Raw genomic sequence first — 26,187 nt, forward strand, 5'->3', positions numbered from 1 at the left:
GGAGCCATGTTGGATGGGCCAGGAAAAAGAGGTGTTCCAAGTGTAGGGGCTGCAGGGGTGGGAAGAGGACCCAGAAGGGTCAAGCGAGTAGCTTGGGTTGAGCGAAGAGTGTGTGAGGGGGAGTGAAGGGGACGAGGAGAGAAGCTTCTAGGTGAGAAGGAGGAGTGTGAATCTGATGCTTTTCTCCTCCTCGTCTCCAGGATACTACATGCTGTTATTAAGTAACTGTGTTTGGATAGCGCCTCTAGGGCCCAAATGAGCCCCATTGCGCTAGGTGCTGTACCACCACAGAGTAAGGGACAGTCCCTGCCCCAAAGAGCTTATAGTGTCCCCACCTCTAGTTCATCACATTATTTAGCCTCATATTTTAGTGCTTTAAGGAGACAAGAAGCACACACATGTCTCCTGTTTGGCTGGTGGACTGGAAAACCTAGCAGAGTAAGGGTTAAAAAAATCCCTTTGCTCCCACCCTGTGCAGTCCCTCCCAACACGAATTCACCTCGGGCTGAGTCAGCATTTCCTCCCCTTGGCTGCCAGGTAGGGCTCTACACAGCTGCCAACAGAAAGCAGCTAGGAAAGATTGTTCTAGAAAAAAAAAATTGAAAAAAAAAAAAAAAAAACAGCAGATTTGATTGTGCTCTTCCATGCCTCTTCTGCTGTGGCCTGTAGCCAGGCCTGGGATGGACCGCAACCTCCTGCCTTTGTCTGTGCCTCTGATCGATGCACCCCCATGTTAAATAACAGTAATAATAATACCTAGCTCTTCTATCCCATTTTTCATCAGTAGATCTCCAAACACTTTACAGAGGAGATCACTAGCATCATCCCCATTTTACAGATGGGGAAACTGAGGCACAGGCAGGTGACATGACTTGCTCAAGGTCACCCAGCAGGCCCGCCTCCAAGCCAAGAGTAGAACCTAGGTCTCCTGAACACCAGTCCAGTACTGTATCCACTAGGTCACATTGCCTTCCAAAAAGTGGGCCGTTGGAGAGTTTTCCCTTAAACTAATCTCAGATGGAATAACTCGTAACTTCTCAGCACAGATGGCCTGATTCTCCTGTATACTAATGTTCCCTTACATCACTCTGGTAACCTAACTTATGCCACAGTGTAAAAGGGCCTTCGTACCAATGCGAATCAGGCCCAGATTTCACTGCTAGAGATGGTGCAGGGGTACAGGCTAAGGGGGAGTTTGCGCCTCCCCGGTGCCCCTGTAGAGAGTGCTGTAGGAATGCCGGCTGCCGGAGAGTTAATAGTTACTCCTGTCCCAGCTCCTCCCAGCAGGCACTTCCTTGAAGACAGACAGGACCCCTAGTTCCCCTTGATTTCGTGACCACAGCAATTGCTGCATAATTTAGACTCCGCCAGGGAAATTCATTTGTAAGGATGCCTGCTCTGTTTAGCTTCTCCTCCTCCTCCTCATTATCTCTCCCCCTTACCTCTTCTTTTGTTCTTTTTGAAGGAGGTTGTTAATCGGCATGTCTTCAACACATGTTTATGAGCTTTAATGCCTGTCTTCAAAAGAAGAAAGAGAGGGGGGCAGGGGGGAAGCGGAGAGAGTGGAGACGGGGAGGAGTGTAAGGAGGAGAGAGAGCAACAGGGAAGGTTAGATGAATGAGGGACCGGAGATTTTTTATTTTAATGATGCCCTATTAAAACCATAAGAGCAGGTATCTCGAGTCTTGTTGGCTATTGCTTATAGCTTCGTGGAGACCTCATCCAGCTAACAACGAAAGCACGTTAGGGTAAAGCGGAAGCAGCTACTGGTCCATGCTGTTAAAAGCCACGGCCAGTGCGGTGGTTTCCAAACTGAACACACGACAAGCAGCCGCATGGTTTTACCAAAAAAAAAAAAAAAAAAAAAGGCTGAAGTGTGAAGAGAGTGTTCGTGCCCAAAAGTATCTGCCCACAAATGCCTGGAGCACGGGCAGCAGCAGGAGAGGCCGGCTCGTTCCGACAGGATGAGGTGTGTGGCCCAGTGGGATGGCACCAGCATCATGGAGGAGAGATGGGAAGGGAACAAGAAGAGGAGGTGTCACATGATTAAAGCATTTCTGATGCCATTGAGCACCGCTTTGGCCATGAAGGGTGTGGTGGGGGGAAATTCCTTGGGCTAGCAGGAGACCAGGAAGTGACCACCATGGGTATCTGCTCCAGGCCACCAGAGCCAGAGGGGAACAAAAAGTGTCCTAGGCCGCATCTTCTGGCACTTGAGACCACATCGCCCTGGAGGGTTTCAGCTATCCAGGTAGCTGCTGGGCAGCAAATGTAGCCATGCATCCTCAACCATCTTCTGAAAATATATACGTAAAAGTCAAATAAAGGGTCGGATTCTCCAGTCCACTGCAGCCACTTTGCTCAAGCAGTGCAAAGTGCCATATGCTGGCTGGAGGTAGCCAGCCGAGAATTCCTTATGTGTGGGGGTACCTCCTGTGCCAGCTGTCCCACATCCCTAGCTTGGGCATACGGGAAGGGAGGGGGCATGTTGGAAGTTCTACGGGAGCCGAGTGGGGGATGGGAATAGTATATGGCAGAGCTATGCGTATGCCTGGTCTTCTCTAGCATGAAGTCACGTAAGAACCTTGTGTCCATGGTATATGCTAGAGCAGCTGAGAGGCTGCTCCAACTTAACTGGGGCTGCGTGGCTCAGGATTGAGGATCTGCACCTCCTCTCCCCAATTCTTCCTTCCCCCTGCAGCAGAGAACCGAGCCTTCAAGGAGAAGCGAAACCAGCCGTGAGTTCTTCTCACCCGCAGGGAGGAAGCAATGGAGGATGTGAGAGTAGAGGGACTCTGGGTGCCATGTCCATTAGCTACCAGAATGCAGTGCAACCAGGCTGCGGTAGCAGAGCACAGCAGGCCCTGGGCTATTTGATTTCAGGAAGGAGAATTTGAGAGAATTAAGAAATGTGCCCATGACTTAGGAACAGGGCTGGGCTGGGGAAGTGAACTGTGCAAGACCTGGCGGCTGGAGGTGTGTGGGGGGACTGGGAGCACACTCACTGGTCTCTGCTGCATCTTTGGAAAAGCGGTCACCTGGCTCCATGCCAGTGCAGCTCTCCAGCCAGCAGCTTGCGCACAGGGCTATGTGGGGACATGTTCCTACCCAGATACACTGAGGCACCACATGCTGCTGGTCTTTCTAGCATCCCCTACTCCAAGTACTCAGAGAACAAAGGCACCTCTTACATGGGAGCTCCAATCGCATGCAATTGCAACACGGCTCTGACACTAGCATCTCCCAGCTGACATTGATGTAGGGAATTCTGGGTGAGGGAATCCCTCTGGGAGGGAAGTCGCTTCATTCCCAAAGGTTCCCATCAGAAGCTAGCGCAGTGGAAGAGCTTACACACTTACTACAGTCCAGCTTTTATCCCATAAGCACCTTAGGAAAAGTGTAGTATTGTCAATCGTGGGACGCCTGGGTCTCCAACTATGTTATGTCAGACCTACTTAGGAAAGTACCGACCCCTCTCTTTTCACCCTCCTTGGGCTTTTGTGTTACCCGTTCAAAGGTTTCAAGATTGTAAGCCCAGCAAAGCAGTGGATCTTGGTGTCTGAAGTATGCATCTGTTTTCATGTACCTCTCTTTGTTCCCGCCTATAGCCTGGAATTTATTGATAGCTGCACATGCTTAGTTTCTCCCTAATGTAGCAGTTCTGATGCCCACATCCTGAGACAAGGATGCACTTGTTCAGCTCAGTCAATTAGAGAAGACCGTGCCAGCATCTGATTTGGTTTGTTACTTAAGGCAGGGGGAAAGTGAAGACAGGATTGATTCAATAGTCTAAGACAAGGTTTGGGAGGCTTGAATAAGGGGCTCTATGTAAGTGTTAGTGATTGGTTTAAATCAATCTTCCTCATTCACTCTGGATTTCACATCGGGGCCTGGAACTGCAAACCCTGCCGTCAGAGAGAACGTGCTAAAAGGGCAATTTACTCACTCCCTGCCTCACCATCCAGGCTCAGCGGGGCTCTGGAACAGCAGGTGGCCTCCTAGTTAAACACTTAGAGTGGAAAAAACAACTTTCAGGTGTGGTTTATTACAACCTACCAAAAATAGTTCCCATGAGCCTGCCCGGCATGCAATGTCTCTGAGCAAGAGCAGGCAAGTGGGAACACCCGCAACTAGAGCGGGGCCAGACTGTGGCTAGTTTCAACTTTGCCAAACCTTGTTGATCAGATCTAGCAGTGCTGAAAGCCTTGGGTCCCTCTTATCCTACCATCCCCCACCCCACCACACACCCTTTTTTAGTGGGGGCAGTTCAGAGAAATGGTTCTGATCTTGTCTCATGCTGGTTTCAAAGACAGCTGGGCAGACTCAGGGGCTGGTTGTGATTTGTACATTATCAGTTGTGGAAGCGTTTTTAAACCAAGCATGGGGAGATGGTTTAGATCGGGGTCCCATTTATCCAAATTCAGGGTGGGGGAGTTCGAAAAAATGACTTCATTTTTGACCCATTGCCCTCTGAAAGAAGCCTCAAGCCTGACCCTAAGAATGCAGGATGGCAGGCCATCATGAGACTATTTAAAGAAATGAATATTGTCAGTGAAATATCATTTCCACTGGAGACACTTCAGGAGTCCAGGAAATGCCCTGAGACCCTTAAAGAAATGTCCCCCTCCACTTAAGAATCAAAGCAGCTGGCGAATTCCATTACATGGGCTGATCTGAAAAAGAAACTGTGTACAGCAAATAACCACACACACACACACACACGAGAAAACAAATATAACAAAAGTCTCCAAACAAAATTACATTTCACAATTAGGGACTGAATAACTCTTTAGACAAAAGCAAGGCAATGGAAAAAATTTTGAGCATAAACGAATGCTTCTAATTGTCTTTCCTTAGCGCCTCTGTTCACTGATCCATTAAGCAATGATAAAAGCATTAAATTTGGTGATTATATTCAGTGGTTCTAATGACAGTGAACTGCCTGTACTCTGTCTGCCTGTGTTCAGGTACAGGGGCAAGTTAGAAGAGCTATATGTGCCCCCACATAATGCTGCACTGGGTATTGAGCATGATATATTATTATACGTGAATCAGAATTGATTAATTAAAATATACTATGCATTTATAGCAAGATCCCTGACTTCAGGGTCAGGTGAATACATGGTATGTCAGAGTAAAGGAAAAACTCCTGGCGGATATGGAGGCTTTGAGAATGCTGTTCTTTGTTATCACCCTGAAGTCCTTAATCAGGGAAAACTCCCAATAAGTTAATGAATAAAGATTGCCAAACCTTGTTAAAACTGAAGGCCTGGTTCTTCAATGCAGACTGGGATTGAATAGCTCTTCCTGAATCAGGAAAGGCTGAAGGAGTGGGCCCTGGCTAGGGATTTCAGAATTTGGCCCATGTGCTCTCAGTACTTAGTGCCAAAATGTTTATGCTGGGGGTTGTGCTTTCATTTCCCTTTTAACTGTAGGAGCCTCCTTTCCCTCAGTCTCCAAAGCCTGTCCCCAGTCCCTGATACACAGGGCTTTCCTCTGATACAGATTGAGTTCATACTTATCACTTTGATTGAAAGAAGCATGTGATCTTATTATCCATATGTCCACCAGGGCGCATGTCACAGCTTGCCCAGCACATGGTAGTGCTTATAATGTCATTAACAATGTCTGAGTAACAACTGTTAGTTACAGTCATCTTTTATTATCACATGAGCCTTCACTGGGCACCCTTCCCCCTCCCGTCTCATTCTGAATTTTCTATATTAATTAAATGATAACCTTCTATAGAACCATACAGCAATGCTCGTGTAAAGCAGTAGTTTTCAACCTTTTTTCATTTGCCAGACCCCTAAAAATGTTTGAATGCAGGTGCAGACCCCTTTGGAAATCTTAGACATAGTCAGCAGACCACAGGTTGAAAACCACTGTTCTATGGTAACGACAATCTTTCACACACCCCTTAGCATAGTCTGCGGACCCTCAGCGGTCTGCGGACCACAGGTTGGAAACCACTGGTCTACAGCAATCAGAATAAGGGTGGAAGTTGTGGTATGTTTAATACAAATGGTTTGGTTCTAGATGTTTTGACCCTGTCTATCCAATCTCTTTATTTGTCTGGGTTCCTAGAGGCTTACTTATCTCTTTAGTATCTAAACCCTTTCAAAAACAGAACTAACTGGGTCCAATGAGTGGGGTATATTTCTACCTCTTCCCTAAGAGGTTGCTGGAGTCTTTAATCTCCCCCTCCTTTTCCTTTTTGTGTGTGAGCGTCTCTTCTTCCCTTTCTTAGTTGCTGCTGTGGTGGGAATGCTAGGCTAAAGGAGTCTTGCATTTCATGCTGAAAGCAGTGGAGCCTCCTGGTCATTCTTGCCATCTTCAGAAGAGGGTTCCAAAGTCTTGGGCCAGATGCCAAAGAATCCCTGTCCTGCCCTTTGCAGCTGACAGGTTCATTCTTCCCATGGAATGTAACTGCCAAGGGAGACTGTGGTCCCTTAGCAAGAGGCAGTGTCTTTGGCAGTCTGATCCAATGCCATGGGATGGGTGGCCTGAAGGATAAGGACCAATACCTCAGAATTAACCTACCATTCTATGGGGAGCCATTGTGGTGACTGGAGCACTATAGAATCATAGAATATCAGGGTTGGAAGGGACCTCAGGAGGTCATCTAGTCCAACCCCCTGCTCAAAGCAGGACCAATCCCCAACTAAATCATCCCAGCCAGGGCTTTGTCAAGCCTGACCTTAAAAACCTCTAAGGAAGGAGATTCCACCACCTCCCTAGGTAACCCATTCCAGTGCTTCACCACCCTCCTAGTGAAAAAGTTTTTCCTAATATCCAACCTAAACCTCCCCCACTGCAACTTGAGACCATTACTCCTTGTTCTGTCATCTGTCACCACTATGGTAATGTGCTCTTAGAAGCTGGTGTTGTTCATTGGCCGGGCCTCTGTACATTGGACCAGCTGGTGTATAAGATCTGCCTTTTGACTGGTTTTGGTGGTGGTGGTGGTGGTGGTTGTTTTTTATTCGTTTGCTCAGGAAAGGATTGTGTATACCAGGTGTTCATTTGCTAGATTGGTAGGATCCAGTTTTGGCTTTTGTGGAGTACTGGCCAAATCTTTTAAAGGTTTAGGACAGGGGTTCTCAAACGTCATTGCACCTTTCTGACAATGAAAATTACTGCATGACCCCACAGGGATGACCGAAGCCCCACCGCCTCTGGTGAGGAGACCAAAGCCGAAGCCTGAGGGCTTCAGTCCCATGCAGGGGGCCTGTAACTTGAGCCCTGCCACTCAGGACTGAAGCCCTCAGGCTTCAGCTTCAGCCCCAGGAGTTGGGGCTTGGGCATGAGCTTTGGCCCAGGCCCCAGAAAATCTAAGCCAGCCCTGGCGACCCCATTAAAATGGGGTGACAATCCACTTTGGGGTCCTGAACCACAGTTTGAGAACCGCTGGTTTAGGGTGAGTGGTAAGTTTCTCTCTTGAAAGGTAGCATTAACTGTGTCGTGATCCCCGCCCAGGCGCCTTTTACTAATCATGGATCTGAGTCACAGGAAGTGGCTTGAGTTTCTGGTAGCACATGGAATGCCTTTGGTTGTATAACTAGGCCTGGGAAAAGAGGAGAGGTGTTCCCAGTTATTGGGTGGGGAGGGTCTCTCCTGTGTCTGGAGAGGTCATTCTGGATTTGGGTGGCCTGTGAAATGGGTTGACAGCGTGGGATGCTGGCTTCTGGAGTAGAGTGAAGGCGATTGGGATTGATGACCCAATTTACATTCCTGAAAAGTTCTGCTAGTTGTGATTTAGCAGCTGTAACGATTCAGGAGAAAAATGATCCCTTTGCTGCTACCACAGCTGTGGAGAAGGATTGTGGGAAATTCTCACCTTGGAAGCCTGCCTGCTTCTGCCTTGTAGTTTCATCATACGTTTTCAAATTTCCTTCTCTGCTGCTGCTTCCATTGCTGATCATCCGAGAACCCCAGTGATCTGTGACAGTAGTTTTTCAGGGTGTTGGGGGGGGAGCGGGAGTATCAGATTAGCCCGTGACTGAGTGAAGTAGAAGTCGGTGCAGTGGATGACAGCTCAAAGGTGACTGTTACTATTTGTATTGGAGTAGTGCTTTGAGGCCCTGACAGAGATGAGGGGCTGTACAAACATAGAAGGAGACCCTGCCTGGAAAAGGTTGCCCTCTAAGCCAACCAGAGTGGCAAAGGGTGGGAAAGGAAACCGAGGCACAGAGAGAAGTGATTTGCCTAAGGTCTCTCAGGAAGATAGTGTCAAAGCCAACAACAGAACCTGTCTTCTGACTCCCAGGCCAGTGCTCCATCCACAGCATCATTGACATCATTCCTTTCGTCACATGAACCCACATCCCATCCACAGCTGTGGCTACGGTTACTGATTTCAGGCCAGAAGGATTCTTGGCACCAGGGATGCTTGTGACTGGCAGGAGGAAAGGAAGCAGGGTTTGTCCCTGTGTCTGACACAGGAGAGGTCCCTGTGGGTCCCACCTTTTGTGTTTCCTTCCATGGTTGTCCCCTGTGATGCATAGACTCTGCTTTTTCAGTTGTGTTATGGGTCTGAGGAAATCACTGGCCTCAGTCAGGCTGACGCTGCCATGCTCCTGAAAATCAGCTGTGTGGCTGTCATAGATGAGAGGGGAAGAAAGCCTTTCAGAGGCAAGGGGACAGCTGGGAGGTGGTTTCCACAGACCAGAGTTCTGAAGCATCCAGCAAGTCTTCTACAAACCTTTCATTTTATGCAAAGCATCAACACAAACAAAGATACTCGGTGGGGCTGGGTTGGCCACCAAACTTGGCTCGTGGGAAGTTTGGGAAGAGGCTAGTGGTGACATGCTCTCGTCTATGCAGAGGCCACCTTCTGGGTTGCCTCCACCATAATAGAGCCACCTGCTCTCCCATATACATGCTCTTCTTCCCCCTGCATACACCCCAGGGACAAATCACTGCTTCCTGCCCCCAGGAAATGCCACACATACACACACACACACTTCCTCCATGAGACAAACAGCTGCTTCCGCACCCAGCCCTCCACTGTGCCTGCCCCCATCATACAGGTGCCATGAGACACCCAACCCCAGGGGCAATGCCCCCTGAGATAAGTGCACATGCTCTCACATATATGCACCCATATGTCCCTTTTCCCTTGAAGACACCCCGTCTCCCATGCGCTCCCTTCCACCTCAGAGAGGGCCTGTGGATGTGGGCTCCTACTCCTATGTTGTACGCCTCCTCTTAGCCTGAACAATTGCCTCCAGAGGCAAAACGGCAGGGAAAGGAGTCAGTGGGCTCACTTAAGTGGAGACACACACACACACACCCCCGGGCCACGTTTGTGTGTCATCAACAGCAACATTCAAAAACCATAAGTCAGGTTCCAAAAATCAGAAGATTGGCTTAACAATCATGACGTTTTTTTAAATAAATAATTCTGGCGTTCTTTCTATTTGCCTTCTGCTTTTTAAGCCATTAGGGTGCACTCAGGTCATGCTTTCAAGCTTTTCTTTGCAACCATGAGCGCAAGAAATTTGCTTTCATTTTTAAACGAAAGCTGAGATTCTCACATAATCACATGACTCCATGAGCTCGGGCTTTAGGAAAAGTGTCATGTATGAATACAGGCCCGCGTTAGGCCTGAGTGAACTATGGTTTTAAATTGAGTTTGGATTTTAGCATGCATGATAGGCCCGACACATGTGATTAAAAAGAATGAAATCATGAGAAGGAGAAGTTGTTTGTGTTCAATTTGTAGTGACCCTGGAAATTCCAGTGTTATCTTACTTAAAGCTTAGGCAAAGCAATAGAAATAAAGAAAACATGGTTAATTGGACACCAGGTGCAGTAAATAATTGGTTAGAAATGCTTAGTCCAGTAGTTGGGGGGAAATATGGCAAAGGGAGATAAGGGAGAGCAGCAGAGTGCAGTCCTAAAGCGCTTCAGCTGACTTTAGCGAAGGTCCAGGAACCAGCAATGACATCACTTGTTTGTTACAGTGTATCAAAAAGCAAGGTTTTTCTAGGGGTTCTTGGTCAGAGCTTTTCCTTCCCCCTCTGGAGCCGCGCCATGATGGGAAGGGGTCTCCCAGGCCTGAACTTGTAAGTCTTTTGCCCAATGCCTATAACTTTATTGTTGCTAAGGTATAGAAAATGGGTGTGTATGCTTATGTCTGCATTTGGTATGTAACCAACACCCCAAGTGGCCTTGGGGACTAATAAAGGAATTCTTATGGAGAAGCTGAGTCCTAGTAGACCTTAATAAACTTCTTAGGAAAAATTATTTCCAACATGCCCAGTATCGCGAGGTGCATGATTAAAATCGCAGGCGTTGGCAACACAGGCTCCCAGCTGGAGCCCTGCTGATTGCAGTGGAGTTGCACGCAGGATAAATTGGGCTCAGTCGATTTGCACATGGTGTGAGTCAGCACTGAAGATAGCCCATTCTGTTTGTCTAGCGAAAGGAAAACCTGTGCGCCGTATTTAAATTAATTAATTAACGACTGTAATTAATTCCATTTATAAGATGCTCCCTAGGTGTTTTTACAACAAAAATAAAAATACGCTACATCATGCCAACCAATCTTCATTAATGCAAATCAGAACATTCTGCCACCAAGCCCCACTCCAGCAAATCTGGGTAAATGGGCCTCACGGTCAACAGCATTGGACTGTGTTGGCGCAGAAGGAGTGAATTCCAAAGCCCTCCACTGAGAGTATCCTGCCACCAGACATACCATTCAAGGGTCTCTCAGCGCCAGTCTCCCAGGTGATTTCCATTATCAAGCTCAGGCAACGATGAGAGGGGTGCTCTCCAAAATGCACAAGGACCTTGTAATGAAGAGAAGAGCCATCTCAGAGCTTGCTTGCCACAAGTGGGCATATTGTCTCTTTTCTACCACAAGTTTCTCTCTCTTTCTGTATTTGTTCTTTTACCCTCCTTCCTCTCTGCTCCATTTTCACACTCTTTCACTGGATATGGTCCTCTCTGTTCTTTTTACCTTTTATGCAGCCTACTAACATTCAGGTCCTAAACCATGATGTTCATAATTCAGGGGAAGTTATTTTGTCCATCCCTAATAATAAAACATGTGTGGGTGTGGGTGTAAATAAATATATGCCTTAAGAAAGCAGAACTATAACTATACTGTATCACAGTGGTTTTCAACCTGTGGTCTGCAGGCCACTGAGGGTCCACAGACAATGTCTAAGGGGGCTGCGAAAGGTTGTCATTACCATAGAACAGTGGTTTTCAATCTGTGGTCCGCAGACCCGTGGGGGTCCACAGACTAGGTTTAAGATTTCCAAAGGGGTCTGTACCTCCATTCAAAAATTTGTAGGACCCTGCAAATGAAAAAAGGTTGAAAACCACTGCTGTATCATACATAAGGCAATAAGATCAAGCAGGTCCAAGAACAAACAAGACCACCAATATGTTGTAGAGCAGGCAGAAGAACATGGCTATAGACAGGAGTCCTCAGTGAGGTGTAAGGTGTATGGCTCTTGCTGAGAGCATAAGACTAGTTCTCCCTTTGCTATTGTAGAGTCAGCAACGTTTATATTCAGAACAGTGTTCATATAAAATAAACCTCAAGATGCAAACACAGGGTCCAATTTTATCCTCTGGTGCAAACTTGATGTTCTCCTTTCCTTCAATGGGAATGCCACTCCAGCATCCCAGGGCAGAGTTTTCCCATGGAGGGCAAAAATCTGGCCTAGCTATTCCTTCTGCTTCCTACAGTAAGAGCCACTGCTAATGGGCTAACACAAGCTCTCGGAAGGGAAAAGGGCAGTATGCTGGAGTAGCATGGGTCAGCTGGTGCTGTCGGAAAGGAAGCCCATGACACATGGTGAAGGTAACTTCCCCAACTGTTTTCCAATGCTCACGATGTGTTTCTCTGTCATTGCAGTGTTTAGTGATTCAGGACCTGTTCCCAATCAGGTCAAGGGGAGTTTTGCCTGTTGATTTGGTTGGGCCCTTGGTGAATAGATCCCCAGGTCTGAGGTAGAAAACAGCAAATGTGCAAAGCTTTAGTTTGCTTCATATTTTATTAAACCAGTACTTTTTTTTTCTTCTGGAAATAAACATATGGCCTATTACTCCTTGCCAGCGCTCCAAGAAGGATTTAACACCTTCCCGGGGAGGACAGCCTACTGATTACCAGCAGCTCTGCTGGGATTCATTCAACCTGACTTTCCTAACTCTGAACTCATTTGCAAACCCAGCCTGCCTGATCTCAGAGACTGGGCTACAAGCAGTTTCCCTAACACACTCTGCTTTGCATTCCAAGAGAAGATGAACAGGGCCTGAGCTTGCACTCAGGTTTCTTTAATTCTCCACTTACTTTGGGCCACTTCTGAGGGGACTGACAGGTCCTTTGTGCAATTGTGTCCCAGGGTCTTTCTGTTTATTTCTTGGCGGGTCACACAAGGGGAAATGCATTTGTTTGAATATTTGTTCAGACAAAGCCTGTGTTTCTGAGGGACACAATACAGTACCTTGCACAAGGTTCAGTGTCTGCATCTGCTGTCATGTCTGGGGTTGCTGGTGTAGTGATACGTTGTCTTTCTGTTGGATGGGGGGAAATTGGGGCAATAGACAGTTAATGATGAAAATTAAAAATCTTGAAGTTAATTATTTAGGTAATTAGTATTGTTCTCTTTCTCATCTCACTATTGGGTGTGATTTGTGTCTTGAATGCCTCTCATTACAGAGATAACCTCTCCCCTTTGAGGGAGATCCATATCACATACTCCTAGTTAGGGATGGTCCTGAATCAAACCTAAGATCCAAACACTGATTGGGAGCTTGGAATTTGTACCTTTTGCAGTTGGTCCTTATCCTTATAATGGGCTGGGTCAACTAAAACACTATCATAGAGATCCTGATCTGAATTTTGTGGCTCATGCTCATTTCCACTAAATACTGTGTGTGATTCCCCTATCATGTGTCTGCTGTTTATGGACAACAACGTGGCAGCTAGTATTCTGGGGGGAAAACTGTTGGTCCTTCCTGACTAGAATCAGGAGTTTTTCCATTGACTTCAATGGGTTTCAATCAGATCCCCGGACAGTGCCAAGTACCTGATATTTTAGGGGTAAAACCATAACATGCCCAGCCAAAGGTGCCAGGCTGCAGGTGGGGAAGGCCAAGGTGCAAGTCAAGAGGGCATCATTCCCATCCTCAGCATGAGATCATCTTGCAGCCTACGAGCTTATGATGTCCTCTTATAAACAATCCAGCCGCTTCCATTCTGTAAGTATGTCCATCACCCAACCCAGCGCCTGCAGTCTGTACTTGTGCAATACTTCCTACGGGGCATCATGTGAGGACTGTAGTCCCTGAATCTGTGGCAAAAATGTGCATCTTTGGAGGTTAAATCCGACCGCATTACATGTCTGAGAAATATAATATGTGAGATAGGCCTACTGTTCCCTTACATAGCAGTTACTCTATTTCATCTGACAGAGGCTATATAAAAATAAAGTGTATATTCTTGTCATCAGCCCCTTCAGATATAGTCCCCTGATGGGAGAAACTTTATAGAGCCCAATGCAGTTCCATCCAGAGAATCAGTGACTCAGCAACATGAAAACTCCCCCTCCTTCCTCAGAGATTCAGGGGTGTGAGGGCCTGAGAATAGCCCAGCAATTCAGTCTCCGGTGAAGGTGGCAGTGATGCAGAGCTCATAAAGGTCTGAGGACAGCCATTCAATGCAGTTTTTTTAAAGTAACGAGTGATTCAGGGAATGTAATGTCCTCCGAACGGCCCTCCCAAGCAGTCCTTTTTAAGAAGACAGTGATTCAGGGATTGTAAAAGCCCTTGTACCTATATTCACTGGCAATGACTTACTTGGGCTTTTAGCATTCAACATCCCTCCCTGGAAGGCTGCCAGCCTGTGCTGTGTTCCTCTTTGCTCATCAATCTTTTTACCAAAACACTGTGATATATACTGATCAGCATCCCCATGGGCTCCCAAGACAGCGGACAAATTACCAGATTATTTGTGAATTTTAGTTATCCAATGGGAATTCAATGCTTTGACTGTAAATGTGAAATCAGCTACTTCCTGCAACTTCAAAACAGTGAGCTGTTAACAAGTCAGGTAAATTAAACAGCAGCCTCACTCCACTAACAGGCAAAGCTGTCAGTAGAAGACAGATGTGTGCAATCAGCGTGGAGTTCAGACTGACTCTGCAGGATCCAAACTCCTGTTTCACTGATTCAAGGAAGAAATCAAGAAGTAGCTGTGAACCTGGTGACTGGGAAAAACTGGGGGATGAGGGATTGTTTCTAGAGGCTTGAAAAAGCTGCAGACTGCCTGCCTGGACTTTACCTAGTTATTCACTGTAATACATGAAGAAACTCTATGGCTCTTGCCTAAACCTAATAAAAAAGACCCGCGCCGAGGCATAAATACAGTACAGGTACAGTGCAATCCCAGAAACACAGCGCAGGTCTGTGATCCCGGACGTAGCTCCATGATACCAGACAGTCCTAGCGGCGTTGCATAGTGCTAGGCACCTGGCACATGTGTGGGTCAATGCCAGGGGTGCAGCACAACCACACGGGCACATCTGTACAACACACGCAACCCACCCACATTGACTGTGCAGAGACATGTGCATCCAAGCATGCAGGTGCAGAACCACACATGCACCAGATTTACTCAGCAAAAGAGAAGAGACGTAGTCACTTTATGAGGTGCCGTTAGGGACCTCATTTTTCTTCGGGAAGACACGCGTCATGTACCGAAATCGATCTATGTTCTGGAGTCGGCGCTTGAAGCCCGGGCTAGTTTTTACTCTTTCCTTATGGAAAGAATTCTAGAACTACATGTTAATCTTCTATTCTGTATAAGTTATACTGCAAGAACAAAAGGGGCTTAAAACAACACCCTACATGAGGTCACAATGAAGCAGACAAGAAGGGCAATGCCATTAATCAAAGTATGGCTCAGGAATATAATGCAGCCTGCTGTATTGGAGGAAACCATCTACCAAAAAAGAAGGAATTTGCACAATACATCAAATATGGTTAAAATGTCTTTTCTTCCTGGAATCATTTACATTGGGCTCCATTATGTAAAAACATAACCCTGAGTGCTTATCACCAGAGAAAATATGATGAGGGACAATGCAGCTACACTTGTACATTTATTATGGATAATTTAAATACAGTACAGAACTTAACATGCAGTATATATACTGTTGATAAGGCTGGATAGCACTGTAATCAGCTAATGCTGACAAAGTAAAAGGCAGGTTTATTAATGCTCATTTATATACTTGTTAAATACAAAAAAGAAAATAAGCAGATTTTAAAAAGAACATTCCCATTTCTTAATACATGAAACATCAGGTTCAAGTTCCTTAAGACAAATTTCTGACATTAGTTAATTTCTCCTGCACTACTTGCTTCCCCTCCACCAAAAATTAATATTGATTTCTGTTTGGTGCAACCACGTTTATTCATTGTGCCTCCGGAACTTTTTTCCACTGATTGGTTTGAGGTTGTTAGACAGGGTCATGCAGGCATGTCCTTCCACCTGCCTGGAAGAAATGATCCCTGTTAAAATATTTTGGGGGTGAGTGGGTAGCGAAATACAATTGTAGCTTTAAATGTTGCGCCCAAAAGCGCTTACTGAAAAGTCTTGCAGGAGCCTTTTGAGTTGTGATTTTTTTTTTTAGAAGGAGTCCTTTGCATAAATGTCATATGGTTTTATTGTTTTGACACGTTTGCAATGATAAATATTGTTACTGAAAGTCAGGAAAAACAGATGGATGTCTGCTTTTGTGAATTTCATAAAATCTCAAGCCAATTAAGGGACTGTCAAAAAAAATACTGAGATTCTGCATTAGAATCTCTGACTTGTCACAATGGGCCACATTCGGCAGCCCATAGAGGAGTAAAATTCCCAATGAACTAAGTGGGAGTTTTTCTTGAGCAAAAGACACAAAATTTGGGCCAGTATATTTTAAGTGGTTTCCTGATTTCATTTTTAATGGACGTGACATTGAGTGGATGAAACTCTGATTATGCAGGTCCAACATATCTAAACTATGCTGTATATGGAATGACGTGCTCTTTGCAAACAAGTATATGTAAAACCATACAAACAGTAGCGTTCTATGCTTTCAAAGTAGTTCTGCAACATATTCCAACATTAACGTTTGTACAGTACTTTGAACTTGTAGATCTCCAGTTGACTGCTTAGTAATTCATTACTATTATAATATGTTAATATGGAAAGTCGACTTAGAACTAGAGAGGGGCATGAGCCACAACTTCCCCTAAACTGCTGAAAATGCCTTTTTTCAGTAAGTGGTCAGAGCCTGGTCACCTTCCTTTGTAAATTTCCAGATGGGCCTTTTTGAGTCTCCCTTCTGGTGCAGAGAAAAATCGGGTGGAGTCGGAAGAGGAGAAAGATGGAGAAGGAACTATGGATGGCAATATTGTGTATGATGCCGATGAAGAGGGAAGGGGAACAGAATGAAGGGAATGGCTGTTTTAGGGATGGGCTTGAGTCACCCGTCTCAGGACACAATAGGAAATAGTGCAGAAGGTTGACTATTCATGCAGATGGAGAAATGCAGAATTTTCCCATGGGGGATCTTCAGGTTTTCACCCTCCACAAACTCCTCACACCTTTTTAGCCAGCATGATACCTCCAAAGAGCATACCTTTGCCCTTTCTTGGATCATTCATGGGAAGAGAAGATCTAGCTTTTAATGGCTAAATACACCAGCTTATGAATTCTGATCCTGAAATAGGGTCAGTAGTAAAGGCTCTTTTTGCTGTATCACTTTTTGTATTGTCATCTCTCAGTTTATATACCTGCAACTATGAATGAGGTCACTGACATGATGACAAATAGGCAGCAAGTAAATTCTTTATCCGTATGGGATTCTGAGTCCTTCAAAGCTGGGAGCCACTAGGACTGGGAAAGTGCAAGTCCCTGTATTCAGCTCAGTGTGTCTCTCTGTGGGTAATGAGGGGGAGGGGAGAAGACATCCCTGTTTACTGCACCTGGTTGTCTTTAATTGTAACAGCCACAACATCAGTAAAAAGTTACAGACTGGCAAGAAATCAATTGGTTCTAGAAGTAAAGATTAGAAAACACTGGTGGGAATGAGAGGGACCTGCCGAGGGTTTTGTTTACCCTTTGAGTTTCCCACCATTAGCCAGAGGAGCTGCGGGTTGTTTTCCTTCCAGCAGCTTGAATTCATCTGTTTGTCTTCATCTGTATTTGCAAACAGGAGCCTGCATCCAGCTTTCTCTTCACTTTATCTTCGGCAGTGGCGAGAACAGCAGAAACTAGAGCTGCGTCCCACCCTGCGACATGAGGGATGGGAAACAGCTGAGCAGCGAGCCCCGATCTCCCAGGGATGTCCAGGTTAAACATGCTCAGAGTGAACGGCAGCCAGCAGCTACCCCAGGCATTCACACGCTCTGCTGGTCATTGTGTATAATGGTCTAAAACATGGCTTAAAATATGTTACTGAGGCAAGTAGAATCATGCCTTTCCTTACAAACATAACCCAGGTAAGTAGGCAGGTACAGCAGTTTTTAAAATGCTAAAGGCCTCCTAGAGCAATGGATTTATAAGGATTCTTGATACTCTGCCACGCAGTATGAACATTTTCCAGGCTCGCCATGAGATAGTATTTTGGTCACGTTAGGCATAGAGATGGAAATAACCCTGAGAAAGTTGTTATGACAGGAACTATGGAGGCTCATCATAGTAGGGGACAACCAGTGAGTTGGATGGATGATGCGCAGCAGATCACCGGAAGGTCATCTGTTGAGTGCTTGAAGTTAATGATGGATTGTGAAGTCTTCAGAAATTTCTGCTATGATGTCACCGATCTTCAGACATGAACTAAACGGATTTACTTACTTTCTTCAGTGAGCTAAAAAGAGGCAGCATGATTTAACAGACTGATGATTAGCCTAGGAACCAGGAGTCCTGCAATTTAATCCTGGCTCTGCCGCTAGTTGTTTCTCCCCCCGAGTTGCATTCTGCATGCCTGCTCCCTCCACACCAATGTTCTTCAGAACCCTGTTGAGAGTCCTAAAGTTTACCTTAAAATTCTCACTTGTAAGTGCCCTCTCACATTGTCTCTTGCTATATCAAGGCCACCAACCTGAAACCTGATCCTGACTGGGGAAGTTTCTTCTTAGATCCAATCCAGGTCCCACCACCTCTAAGGGTACATCTACACTACAGGGGGGAGTCGATTTAAGATACGCAAATTCAGCTATGTGAATAGCGTAGCTGAATTCGACGTATCGCAGCCGACTTACCCCGCTGTGAGGACGGCGGCAAAATCGACTTCTGCGGCTTTCTGTCGGCGGCGCTTACTCCCACCTCCGCTGGTGGAGTAAGAGCGCCGATTTGGGGATCGATTGTCGCGTCTCGACGGGACGCGATAAATCAATCCCCGAGAGGTCGATTTCTACCCACCGATTCAGGTGGGTAGTGTAGACCTAGCCTAAGTGAATACTTTGTTTTGAGGGAGACATGAGTGGTTACAGATAGGCCTTAATATCATTTTCTCATCCCTCCTGAAATATTTAGGAATGTGTTTAAATAAAGGTAGTTGACACTGAAGCAAGCACCACTGGATACCTGGCAGCCAATAGCTAGAGGTATGATGTTATATTTCTGTCCACTGGAGAGTTCTTATGGGGTGGGAGCAAGTTAGGTCCAAGTTAATAAGGTTCCCCTGTGGAAATTTGGGGTCACAAAGATTTCCAGGACTTCCAAATTCAACAGCCTACTGGATCCAGCGTTCAGCAGTGGTTAATACAATGCACTCTGGTTACATGTACAGCTATGAAAACATTCACTAAATATGCATAGAGTCATAGTATGCAAGTACCCAAAGTTTTGTATAGAGGACCTGATTGACAGCCCATTGAGGCCAGTGGGTTGTCTTTACTGGGCCTTTAGAAAAGCGAACCTTTGTAAGCTCTCTTAGCTAACCTTTAATTGTTTGCATGTTGTTAATCTCATCATTAGATTGAAGGTTTCCATGCACTACTATTACTACTCATTTAAAAATCCCATTGATATTTTCCACCATACGGTATTTTTTTTTACCCAGCATGCTAATATTTCTTTCCACTGAAATTGATCAATGAGCAAAATCTCAGGAATATCCCAGTTAGTCACTTATCCTGAGCAATTACGCTGCAAAGAACAGCATGTGGACCTCAGTTTGGCATGCAAATAGCCATATTATGCAATTAGTTGATATGCAATTAATTGGAATAATGACAAATGTAGTCAAATGGGACTGGCCTGAGGCTGTGTAAATAAAAGGGTTATGCAGAGAAAAGATTTAAGTGGATTGCATTTGGTAGGTGACTAGAGAGAGCTTCAAATGTAAAGATTCTGTTTCTGAGTAAAATATCTTACTTCTTAAATCAGATCTGAAAGAAACACTACGGTGTAATACACAAAGTAATCAAATCACTACAAGGAAAAATATAGGTCTACTCCCACTCCTAGCCTCAATGTAGCCAATTCTCATGGTACGGTGGGTTTGTTGTTTTTTTTTGAAGGCCTCAGCTCCTTAGACAAGTGAATTTGTGAGAATCTCAGCTTTCATTTTGAAAAACAGTAAGTTTCTAGCCCTCGTGGTTGCGGGGAAAAGCTTGAAGATGTGACCTAAGTGTGACTTAAAGGTTTAAAACCCACAGAGAAATAAATCCTGAATATATTATTTGTTTTAAAAAAGACTCTCATGATTTTGTGTATTTTGGGGGGCCTGACTCCAGATTTCAGGATGCCTGGGATTGACAATATTGTGTCCAAGACCTCAACTTCAAAGAGAGCAGGACTGGGTTCTAAATCAGTTTCAAATAAATACATTAATATTTCTTAAATATACAGACCTGCTGCCTTAAGCACAGTGAAAGCACTATGCCTCAAGTGTGGGGGGTGGGATGCCATTAAAGGGACAGCCTCCCTGAAAGCTGATCCAGGGAAAAGAGAGGTAGGCCAGAGCCCTGTTAATGCAGCAGTTCCTTGCCTTGGCTGGTGCGGAATTGGCCCTGTAAACGTAACAAAGCGGTGGCTCTCACACAGTGGTCCAGGCAGCACTTGCTGGTGGTCCATGGAAAACAAACTGCCCATGTGATGCTGGCTTTCCTCCTTGTTCCCAGCTGCTGAATTTCATGAAAATATTTCTTGTCCATCTGAGCACTTCCTGTAGTTACTCTGGGAGAGTACACAGTCATAAGTGGGACAGGAGATGGGCTGTGTGTTGTGTTCCTCTTTAAGGCATGGAGTGCTTGTATTTAACACTTAAATTACTTTTATTTATACATTACATAGCAGCCGGAGCCCAGTATTAGCTACAATCTGCAGCTCCCTGCACCCCAAAGCTCCGCCTTCCAAAATGGAGGATGATCTTTAGTCTCTACTGATACACCCACCTCCTTCCTTCAATAACAATCGCAGCTGCTCCTCCACACAGTCAACACAATAGTGCACAGGAGGAGATGTGTCCATAGGATAATCTCTCCCCCACAATGACATCTACACGATGACAAAATGTGTGCATCCCTCTACTAAAGCAATAATAAATTAACACCCAAACAGGGAGCCACGGTCTTGTTCTTCTGAAAATGTGGCTTAGAGGCCAGGAAATGCTGCTCCATACTATTGGGACGGATGGGAGATCAGTGAGTTTCAAAGTTGTTGTAAGACAAATTTTAGTTTCTTCATAATTTTGTTAATTTAACCATAGTTAAACTGTTGATGAATTAATCAACTTTTTAAATATCCCCAAACTCAGACCAGTTTATGTTAAAAGGTTCAACTACTCTCATGTTAACCAACATTTTTTAAAATAGCACTTCCCTTGCAACCTTGAACATCTCTGATGTCCCAGGTATTCCTGCAGTGAGATGTATTTCCTAGGGTGTCATTCCATTCTGCCAAGGTATCAGAAGACTGTCAGCCCCCCTAACGATCTAAAGATACTGGCTGGATCCCCTTTGGGGATCTATTATGTTCACAGGGACCACGTAGTGACAGGGATTTCTGAAAATGCACGTTTTGTGTTCTCCTGGATTGAGCCACAGGGCTGGGAGTCTGTAGCTCTGGGTCCTGTTCTACCCCGCCTGTGGGCAAGTGACATCACCTCCTCTGAGCGCTATTTGCCCCCTCTGTAAAATGGGGTTAATAAGCCTTGCACATTGAGACTGTGTGAGGATAATAAGCACTGTATAAATTGAAAGCCTTGTTAAAGATTTATATTCATTTTGCTAAGATACAATCATCTCAGGTGACTTACAGTAACTTGGTATGAAGAGAAGAAATCTTGGACGCACCCATGACCATGGCTGGGCTTGCTGTTCCCATTCACATGCCCTGGGAAGTGGTCTAGTCCTGAGTGACATTTATCAGCACCTGCAGTACGCTGCCAAAATTTGTCTGTACCGGGCCCGCTTTCTGCTAAAATCTTTTTTTATGCATTAATCAAGTCCCCTTCTGACTACTGAAGTTCTTACCCTATGGTCTAGCTTCAGTGAGTCCAGAATGTTGTGATTGCTGTATCATAGACTCATATACTTTAAGGTCAGAAGGGACCATTATGATCATCTAGTCTGACCTCCTGCACAACGTAGGCCACAGAATCTCACCCACCCACTCCTGTATCAAACCTGTGTCTGAGCCATTGAAGTCCTCAAATCATGGTTTAAAGACTTCAAGGTGCAGAGAATCTTCCAGCAAGTGACCCACGCCCCACGCTGCAGAGGAAGGCGAAAAATCCCCAGGGCTTCGGCCAATCTGCCCCAGAGGAAAATTCCTTCCCGACCCCCAAATATGGCAATCAGCTAAACCCTGATCTCTCACTCCTGGAAACAGAACCATGGGCCTGAGCCTGCTTCCACTGAAGTCAGTGGCCATTTTCTTCTTCTGGTTTCTCAAAATCCAATTCAAAATGACACTCCTGGGTTTCAAAACTCTCCTTGGATTTGTTGTACCTAGACTCTTAGACGTCATAATGACTGGCTGCCTAGTATGGCCCTTCTCACTGTCCCAGCGTTGATTCCCCAAGAATGGGAATCTCGCTCTTTTATATTGCTCTATTTATACGGAACCAGCTCCCTCTAATCCACTGACTCTTTTCACACTCTTCCTTAACTTCCTTTTCCCTTTAGCCTCCAATTAATACTATGCCCCACAGACCCTAACTGTCCATCTCCCCTTACAATAGCTAGTCTGCTGTGAGAGCTAAGCCAATGATTTACAATGACTAATACAGTCAATGATTTTAGCTTCTCTTGCTGCTCATGCAATATCTGCAAGCAGATCATGGTTTCATCAGCTTTTTTTTAGTTATTTAAATGTAATCCACAAACGTCTTTTTGGGTTGTATTTTTTTTTTATTCTGTGGCATGATTTAAAATATTTGAAATTTGAACTGCAATGTTGTTTAACAATAATTGGTCAGATAAGTCACATGGTGTTGTTTCTGTTTCCCAGTTGGATGAATGCGCAATCATCTCCAGCAAACATACTTGCATGCATGAATAATACATACTTGGGTGTGTAACTTTTGAAATGGGCTTCCTGTGAATGTTTGTGCCAGTAAAGTTCAGTCACTTGAACGTGGGTGCAAACCAAACAGAGTGGACATCAGCATGGCTGAAGCAAATTAATTTGAAAATTGAAATAGATATTTGCAGGAATTTTTTTGCTTTATTTGCCATGCTTTAGTAGGCAGGGTATCTTGACAGGCTTTATATTTTAGCTTGTTCCTTTACCCTGCTCCATATTTACCTATCCCGGTGGGAAAGGACGACAAGGAGAGATTCTTTACCAAACCCTGTAAAACATTCTCTGCATTCTAGCTCTCTGAGATGCTGCAGAAAAACAAATGCTCTTTTAGTGCCTGACTCGATGTCCACTGAAGTTGAGAGCCTCCGTTTGATTTTGACTGGCTTGGGCTTTGGATACACACATAATATTCAGACTTGAAAAATTATTAGGAAAATTTACCAGCCTAAGACAAAAAACTGCTTGCTCTCTCTTCAGAATGATGATTGATGGTAATGGAAAAAATGAGTGCTATGATGCTAATTTACTCGCCTGTCAAAAAAAATTAGTCATCCTGGGTAAGTAGAATATTGCCAGGCTGATATATGCTTGTGTGTGTGTTTATGTGTATATACATATATAAGGGTATACATATATATAAAGGGTGTATAGATACTCCCAGAGAGATGGATTAGTTGTGCGACGTAGTGTAGAGACAGTGAAAGGTGCAAGTTCCATATACTGTATTGTGCTGAACAATTAAATTATTCATGTAGTGACAGGTATAAATATATATATTTATTTGTGCATAATAAGAAAGTATAACATCACAAAGATAAAAGTAGCAATGGCATTTTTCTATCTGCATACGTGTAGTAAGAAAGATGTACCTCCTAATTGCTAATATTTCCCATACAAACATGCGTCAAACACGTAAGAGCATATAGAGAAGATCTAAAACTATCTCAAATGATGCCTCATTTCACACTATAGGCTAAACCAATATATTTTAAAAACATGATATTTGTCTGTTTCATCCGTGGGATTGTTTGTCATATGAAATGGGGCTGCTTCGGTAATATTCCAATGCAGTCCATATGATGGCACGTATTTTAAATATATGTGCAATGTATTTGATCAAATATTTATTTTTGCCACCTGGGTTGCAGAGGTTGCTGATATTGAACATTTGGGTTCCTCTCTGCTGGTCTGGTTTTTGGAGGGGGAGGGGAGGGTAGAAAGGAGCTTGCCAGCGCAATTCCAGGCAGCACTATCGGGTCATTAATGAAAGACCTAAATCTCCCTTCATATTTGAAACTAGCATCACAGAGTGAGAGTGAACAAGCCCAGCCAAAGATTTGTTTCTTTACATAAATCAAATTCTTTTACAATCCTTCAACAGAACACATTAAAATATGCCTCGCTCTCTCTTTCTCGCTGCAGCGTTTCCCCGGATTGCCTGCGAGAGGAGTGTCGACCCTCGGGAATTGTTTAGCAGCGATTCACTGGGTCAGTGTATTAGAACAGACTCAAGTCTATCAGCCAGATGGTGACTTCAGAAAAAAATTGACACACCATTTCAAACTGATTTCACGCAAACCCTCCTGAGGGGAGCCAGTGGGAATCCAACAATCAGATCTGTTGTGAATAAATATTACAAAATTGCCAATTACAAAAGGGGATGTTTAAAATGTTTGACTGATTTAGAAGTCCGTTCGCTTTTGCCTTCTACTTTGACAGATCCTCTCAATATCAGTGACTTTTCACCTCTGCTTTTAATTCTTTATCGGGGGACGTTACTGTACTCCCTCTCAGAGCACTTATCTCAGAGTTAGAAGGAGACTGAGATATGAGGTAGTTTCTGATGGATACAATTCAGGGCATGAGGTCTGCTACAGATAGGGGGTAAAAAATGAGTATTGGACTTAAAATGGACATTTGGCCTGAATACTATATAAAATCTATATAAGGCCATGAAAATTGGCAGAGAATCACATGGATCATGGCATAAATGAGTAGCTGGATTATAATTGCAGAGACTGGCTATATACCATGATAAAGTTTCTTATTCATTTGGAGGAGACACTGTCTTTTGCATCACAATGTACAGTGCTTTCAGTTCCTTGCTGTTTGTGTTACCCATTTAGTTATGTCATTGTCTCATCATCTGATGGCGCCCAGCTAAAATTCTCTCTCTTCCCTTTGGCCTCAGACCATCTCGGAGGTAACTTGTCACCGTTATGGCTTTTAGCAGACTTATGCCCACAACCATGCCAGTTTTAAGATTCATTTTTCATTCCAAAAAGCTAGATCAGGAGATGTTTTACATGCTTTGATTTAAAAAAAAAATGGGGGCTAAACCAAAATTGTTCCAATAACCCTTTGTGCAGAATTTTATGTCAGAATTTAAAAAAAAATATGATGCTGAATTGTATAAATTAATAGATTTACTAGTTTCTGTATATAGCTTTTTCTCTCTCTGATATGACATACATTCATGTTATGATCAACATAGTCCATTACATAAGTCTGTGTTTGAAGATTTTTCATAAACACATGCACCAGTTCCCGAGTCCAGGTCCCAAGTCTTAGCTGTTCAGTTTCCAAGTCTGAATTCCACATTCAGAGTGACCCCCTCACTGGGTTCTGGTGAATATTCCATGGCATTGCTAAATGGATTTGGTTTGCCTGCATAAGAGGAGTTTCAGATGCATGAGGCTGTGTTTACACAGCTCTTTCACAGGGCCCTCGATATAGAACAGTCTGAAACAGTTTAAGATAGTTCCTGAAGAGTAGGGAGCCATAAAGGCCTATTTCTCTGTACTGGAGGGATGTCAGGCTACCAAGCATCTGTGTAACACCTGTGATCCTTGTCCAGCCTGGCTCTAAATATTAGCTGTCAGTCAGCGCTCCTAAATGCTGCAATGCAGCTCCTCACCCAAACGGACCATCCCAATCGGGACCAGCTTGGGTCACTCAGGTTCATGAGAATCCCTTGTTACAGCTCTTCTCACCTTCAGAGTTCATGCTGACCTTTCCAAGCGCTCCCTCACTCGCTGACTTTTTTTTCTTTTTTAATGTTTCTCACAGCCTTAACCTGGGAACAGCATCCCTGACCCTGAGATACCCCCAGCCATGGCTCTGCCTCTCGGCGAACAACCTGAAACTTTATCTCCCCGCAGCGTGCAGAGACCCGTGGGATATTCACACGCTGCACAATGGCAATGTCATGGTGTGCAGTGCAGAACAGCGCCTGAGACCTGGCCTTTGGGTTAGTAATCTATCCGGCTCTTAAGGCATCGGCTTTACCTTACCTCCCTCTCTGCTCTTTCCCCATCACTGTATCCTAATTGCTTTCACAGGAGAATCCAACATGCAACTGTTCCTTGCAATCAATCAAATAAACATGTAGCAAAAATATCATATTTTATAGACTGTTTTCTTCTTTCAAAGTTGAGGTTCATCTCTAAATTGACCTGGTCCTCCCCAAATTTGGCTGTGTGACCCCAGATGTCCCTTAACACTCTTCCCAGTTGTTAGAGAAACTGTGCTGTGATACCTGAGCTCCACCATCAATCTTTCTCAAAGATCCTCCTCACACAGACCTTTCAACAACTTCTCAAATTCAAGAGCTCCCCCCCTCTCGTCTTGTAAGGTCT

The 26,187-nt window shown here is 44.7% G+C and overlaps 1 long non-coding RNA gene across 1 annotated transcript in view; it reads left to right on the plus strand.

Moving 5' to 3' along the window:
- LOC117884469 overlaps positions 1–25,937 on the plus strand; it is a 142,304-nt gene extending 116,367 nt beyond the window's left edge. The window contains exon 3 of the long non-coding RNA XR_004647568.1: positions 25,619–25,937. This is a non-coding gene — a long non-coding RNA (uncharacterized LOC117884469). The remainder of the gene's footprint in view (positions 1–25,618) is intronic.
- The last annotated feature ends 250 nt before the right edge of the window (positions 25,938–26,187 follow it).

The sequence above is a fragment of the Trachemys scripta genome, chromosome 10, assembly GCF_013100865.1.
Source record: "Trachemys scripta elegans isolate TJP31775 chromosome 10, CAS_Tse_1.0, whole genome shotgun sequence".
NCBI lineage: Eukaryota > Metazoa > Chordata > Testudines > Emydidae > Trachemys > Trachemys scripta.